Source organism: Typopeltis vanoorti, chromosome 11 (assembly GCF_054136105.1).
Source record: "Typopeltis vanoorti isolate ZY-2024b chromosome 11, IOZ_Tvanoo_1.0, whole genome shotgun sequence".
NCBI classification, from domain to species: Eukaryota; Metazoa; Arthropoda; class Arachnida; order Uropygi; family Thelyphonidae; genus Typopeltis; species Typopeltis vanoorti.
In genome coordinates, this window is record NC_143559.1 from 56145497 (window position 1) to 56151496 (window position 6000).

Here is a 6000-nt window from a genome sequence, read left to right on the forward strand (position 1 = left end):
CAGCTGCGCTTGAGAGGGTTCTTGTATACAGGAAACAGAAAATAAAAATGAATGGATAGTAAAATGATGGAGTGTCTTTATTCAAATAAAGACAGCTAGTCATACTATTTTAATTCACTGTGAGTTTATTGTTGTGTCGTGTTACTGCATCTGTTTTGATAAGAGAAGATCCGAAAAGAAAGCTGAAGAGAAAGACATCCTAAATTTAGCAAGACATTTTAACTTCTGATTTCTTCTCTCCGACCACATTCGGCGCTAATAAAAGCAATTGCTTGGAAAGCAAAACGTTTCTTTCAATTCACCGCAAGCTGAAAACAATTTTTTGTACAGTTAGCTGATTCTCGATTGAATGAATATCATATGTAGGTAGTTTAGATATTCAATTTATGATGCTTGTAAGCGCATGCGTCAAAGGTTCTACACGTTGGTGTGTAGTTTGAGTTTTTAGCTGTTCTCACAAAAGGAGTGACGGCTCCTGGATTTAGTGTTTGCCACCTCGCATATTATGCCAAACCAGCCAAAGAACACACTTAATTTTTTTATTTATATTTTTTATGCGACTCTTACTATCAAAAAAGTTCTAAAAACTTATAGTTTATTAGTACCGTGTGTAATGAATTTTTTTTATTTTTAATATTTATTTTTTACACAGTCCGGAAACAATGCTCCAGAGATCAAAACATGGAGCTTTTTTCACTCCACTTCGGTCCTCCAATAAGCATTGAATTGCATCTGCCACCTGAACACATTCACAGACATATGCCAGTAATGGGAGTCGAAATCGTGACTTACTGGATGGAGTTTGGAAGGGCTTATCACTCGGCCAACAAATAAAATTTCCAAATATAATACGCTCACCCTTCCAGCATTGATTTTTTTCGGAGTAATTTAAACAACCAACCAACCAACCAGCTGATGTATGCTCTGTTAAATATAGCTTAGGGCTATGCGTTAGACGATGCTGCTTCATTTTCTGTCAAGCGAATCATTTGCATGCCATTTTCATAATATTAAAACTATTCACGCGAAGCCAGAAAATACGCAACCACCAAATCAATTACTTGTCTGTTTAGGTAACTCTAACGAGTCTGTGTTTTAATTTAATGATCGGGTAACTCTACTCGAAGGCAGGTAAAATCTAAAAAGGCATATCTGTTACCAGCGTATATCCACCGTTCAGTGTTTGACTATTTTGAAAGAGAAAAACAAACAAACAAAAAAAAAAAAAAACGAATTCCCAATAAAAAAACTTCCGCTTCAAGTTTCGTAGCCGATTCAGAGCAGTTTGTTCGAATCCTCTGTAGGAACTTTTATAACGACTTTTCAGCTGAAGGTGAGTTAGGTGGTTCACATACAAGCCACAGACTTTTCCTTCCAGAAACTCGGCGATTTTACATCCCACAACTAAGGTTTCATATCCTTTGTTGGTTCAGCCGTAATTCCAATCCAATCCCCATTCTGAGACGTAAACTCAGCTTTATTTGGACGGAATTAGAAAATATTTCTTCTGTCCTGACAGGATTCAATCCCAGATTCCAAACCAAGTATCTGCGGTGCTTCTGTGATTATGCTAGATACATTGAATTGTTCTGTGAAGAAAAACCTCGAGTTTCCATTAGCAAAAACCCGTCCTCCTCTTTATGAGACTGGCTAACTCATCCTCAGTTGAAAATACCCGAAAAAGATTCTTCGTGTCGTAGGCGAAATTCGAACCTTCGTCTAAACCGACAGAAAAGAAAATGAAGTTTTCTTTTTATCATTTAGATTTTAATATTTTGATATTTTCTCCTACGAAACTGGTGCTGTTTAAAAGTTTAGTGCATCCGAAGAAAATAAAAACCTGTCGGATACAACGACCCGTATCTTCAAGTTTATTCCTTGAGGAGTCGGACTTTTTCTTTGCAACAGCCAAGAATTTGTAGTGCTATAAACTTAAGCATCTATTCCACCTGGATCTGCTACCTGTGACAGTATGTTTTATTGAATACTGGAACTCATGAATCAATAGGATGGTTATGGCTAGGGTAGATTCTAAAAGCGATTATGGACGATCAAAGAGAAAAGCTAACATTGGTAGCTGATTGTATTTATAGAGTGGTAATAAAATGAGAACAACGCGAATAAGTGGGGTGTATTGCGAACGAATAATATGGAGACAAGAAAGATGTTAGGTTTGATATTGTGCTGTTTTAAATGTTTTACAAAAATAGATGAAAGTCTTTTTTTTATACTAGTAGTATCTCTATGTGGTTGTGGTAATCCAACTACTACTACAGTATTGCGAAAAAAATACTCCCGAATAACTACAACGATATATATTATGAAGTAAATGGGTTTATTAACAAACAAATGTATCTTTACACGTGATCATATGTACATCCACAACTATCGATGAAATCTTGGTCGAATAAAGCATTAACGATGGCAGATTACGTGCTCGAAATGGACATCTTGTCTTTCAAGACAGGGTTTCGTAGCGCATGCGAAGGTTCTCTGTCATCTTGGAGAACAAGGGTTAGGACAGACATCTGCTGGACATGTCATGTAATTTCATCCCAGCAGATGAAAATTTCATCCCTTCTCTTCGGGTATGTTGAAAGAATGAGTATTCCATCACGACCCGTCTTCAGATCTTGATGGAATACTCATTCTTTCAACACACCCGAAAAGAAGGCATAAAGCGATATAAGATCCGAAGAACTTGAAGGGTGTGGGAAGTCTGTGAACTTCGAAATGAGCCTGCCAAGGAAGTGTTCTAATAAATAGGCTTAAGAACCACGTGATGTGTGACAGGTTGCTGCGTCCTGTTGGAATACTTGTGCACGAAATGGAATGTTTGTTTGCACGACACATCCTAGGTGAATGGAACCAACACACTCTCAATGTAGCGTTCGCTATTCAAAGTCACAGTTACACCATCCTCTTCAATGAAGTAGGACCCATTTATACATGGCCGGAAACTGCACACCATTCGGTGACCTGCTCGCTGCGAAGAGGCTTCTCTTCGACAAAGTCAGGTCTCGAGAAACCAAGGAAGCTGTAGGTTTATCTGTTTACATGACCGCTTAGACGGAAATGCGTTTCGTCCGAGAATCAGACCTTATGGAGGAAGGACGGATCTTCAAAGACATTGACCAGCCCGCGGGCACAATATTCCAGCCGTGCAGCGTAATCCGTTGCTGTTAAACACTGGCCCACCTGAATGACGTACAAAAAGGCATCCAGCTTCTTAAAGATCCTCTGTAGGGACTGCCTCGGTATCCGAAGTTTTACTGCTGTTCGCTGTTGACTTGGTTTCGGAGACGGTAACACTTGCTCCAGAACACGCCAGTGATTCTCATGTGTTAACAGTTCGTGGTCTCCCCCCGAATGCCCTTTACATTGCGGCAGAACACTCCCGGCATGTCGGAACCTCTCGATTAAGGCAATGTGATACTACCGCTTAGGGCACGCTTACGGAAACGACAAACATGTCGTAGGCTTAGATCATTTGCTCTACCAACTCCATATGAACAAAATGCCAATAAAAGTATTTTCTTCCAACGTGAACACTGAAGGGGAGGGTTGAAGTTCACTACTGTTTTTCCCCCCACTGTTCTTGTAACTATTCAATACGTGCATTTTTTACTTTACCATTAATTTATTATTGACGAAATGAGTTCAAACCTTTAAAATATAGCTGAGTGAAATATATATTTTTAAATGATCGAATGGCCTTTTTTAATAATTTTAATCTGTGTGATTTAACAAGAGTGACATTTGCTATTGAATCATGAAAAACGAATTTTTGGAAAGGTGTTTGGATCTACCAATCCGAATAATAATATCTCGTTCTCCATTCGCTGAAGTTTATCATTTGTCGAAAGAGACAATTGTGATGTCATATTACCATGGTAACAATTAAGTTTGGCTTGCGCTGAATAATCAGTGCATTTCTGGTGTCGTCAGTAACACAGCAATAAATGCTATTTTAAAAAAAAATTGACAGTAAGTAAAATTATCGAATATTTTAAAGTAAACTATGAAATTAGTTTTGTGGATTATTAAGTCAAACTAGAGTTGTTCCTGTTGATTATTAAATAAAAGTTATTTGGAAATATTAACATTTTCCAGCTTTGTCTTGGCTGGGAAAGCTTTCTCTCGAAGTTCGTCGCAAGGTTTAATGATGCCAATGAATAATTAAAATGTTTATTACAATGCAGTTGAAGGAGGCGAATAAGTTCGAAGTGTGCATAATAAACACGTTGGGTGATCTGAATCCGGAATACCATACAACAGTGGATTATGATTAGAATTTTTATTCGTATATTTAATTTTCATTTGAAATGCTGATCTTTCGGGAATCAATGACGTCATTTATTCTAGCATTAGGCTTTTGGCATAATAGGAATGTATTTCGGTACAATGAACATTCGACTTGAGGGATCCTTGAGTTTATATATTGGTTAAGCAGTGGCATTAAAAAAAAAAAAGCCTTCGAGTTTAGTAATGTCTGTAGTATGTTCATTCTAAGTTGCCTAAAGTGTTTTAAAAATGTAGCAACCATTTTCTTTCATTATTTCCCTCTATCGAATGAGTATTTATTTTCTGTATAAATGTTGAGTGTTACAAATCAATACCTTGCTATCCTATCGCACCATAATTTCGTTACGTCAAAGCAATTTCTTTATGAGCGAGTCATTGTAAGTTGTGCGTGCGTGTGTGCTTGTATGTTTTTTGGGAGAAAAAAAACTCTGCCACACCCGTAATATCCTGCCTAACTCCCTTTTGGTTCAAAATCCCTTTAGAAATGCCCTCTGGTTAAGTCGTACTGTCGCAGTTCGTGACAAAACAGTTTGGTTTTGTGCAGAGGAGGTTCGTGCATAGGCACTACGGAACTGCAGCACCCACCCTCCCCCCAATTTTTCTCGATATATAAATATATTTCTTAATTTATTCATATTTGCTTGTAATATTTAATTTTATCATCAACAATCCTATACATTTCTCTTATTTTGTATAAAAAATAATAAAAATCCATCTTGTAGCACTTAGGGGGGGGGGAGAAGGACTAGCAGCACTCTGTTTACCACAGTGTCATATTGCTACGCGCGCAAGCATATGTACGTCATAGTGAGATACGAGCTATTAGAGTAATGCGGCACTGTCGGTCGCGCAGTTCCACTGTTGTTTATATGCAGTTTGCGCCAGTAATAGAGTGTTCGTAGTGCTTATCGTATTTACTCAGTCTCTTTAAATATTTGGACATTACAATTAAATGATTTAATTGTAATGTCCAAAAATTGTAAATTCATTCCTTTAATTACAATTAAAGGAATGGATTTTATTTTTAAGTAATTTTGAATTATACTAAACTGTATAATTTTATCGATAATAAACAATATTTTTTAATGTTTACTTTTTTTTAACTTTTTACCATAATTTTGATATTTTATCCAAACACGTATACACTAAATTATGAAATTAAAGACGTCTGTCAACTACTTATTCTCTAGGTAGTGTACTTTTGAGGGATGAACAACTTTGCAGACTAGGCCTAACTCACCTTCAGTTGAAAGCATTGAATTGCTCTAAAGGATATTCTTCCTTCTAGTTGTCTTTTCATGAAGTAATAGAAAGAGCAGCACGCACTTCTAAGAACTGTTTCAATACGCTTAATAATAAAATTAACAACCCGGAGGTGAATGCTTACATGTGTTGTAACCCTCCCCTCATCTCTCTCTCTTTCTTACAATGAAAACTGAGGTAGCAAATTATTCTTATTTGTTCTTTTCTCAAACTTTTGCCGCTTTGTTTCCCGTAAATTGACCTGTTTCCACATTGAAACTATCTGATCCGTTCGAATGAGAATCTTTAATGGCTCTCATTGTAATAACAGTCGAATTTTTCGGCACTTAGGAGTAGAAAATGCCATCAGAAAGAAGGAAGAGTAAGAAAATAAGTTTTGATTTTATAGATCATAACGCGTGTATTTACTGTGGATTGATCATCTAAGTTTGG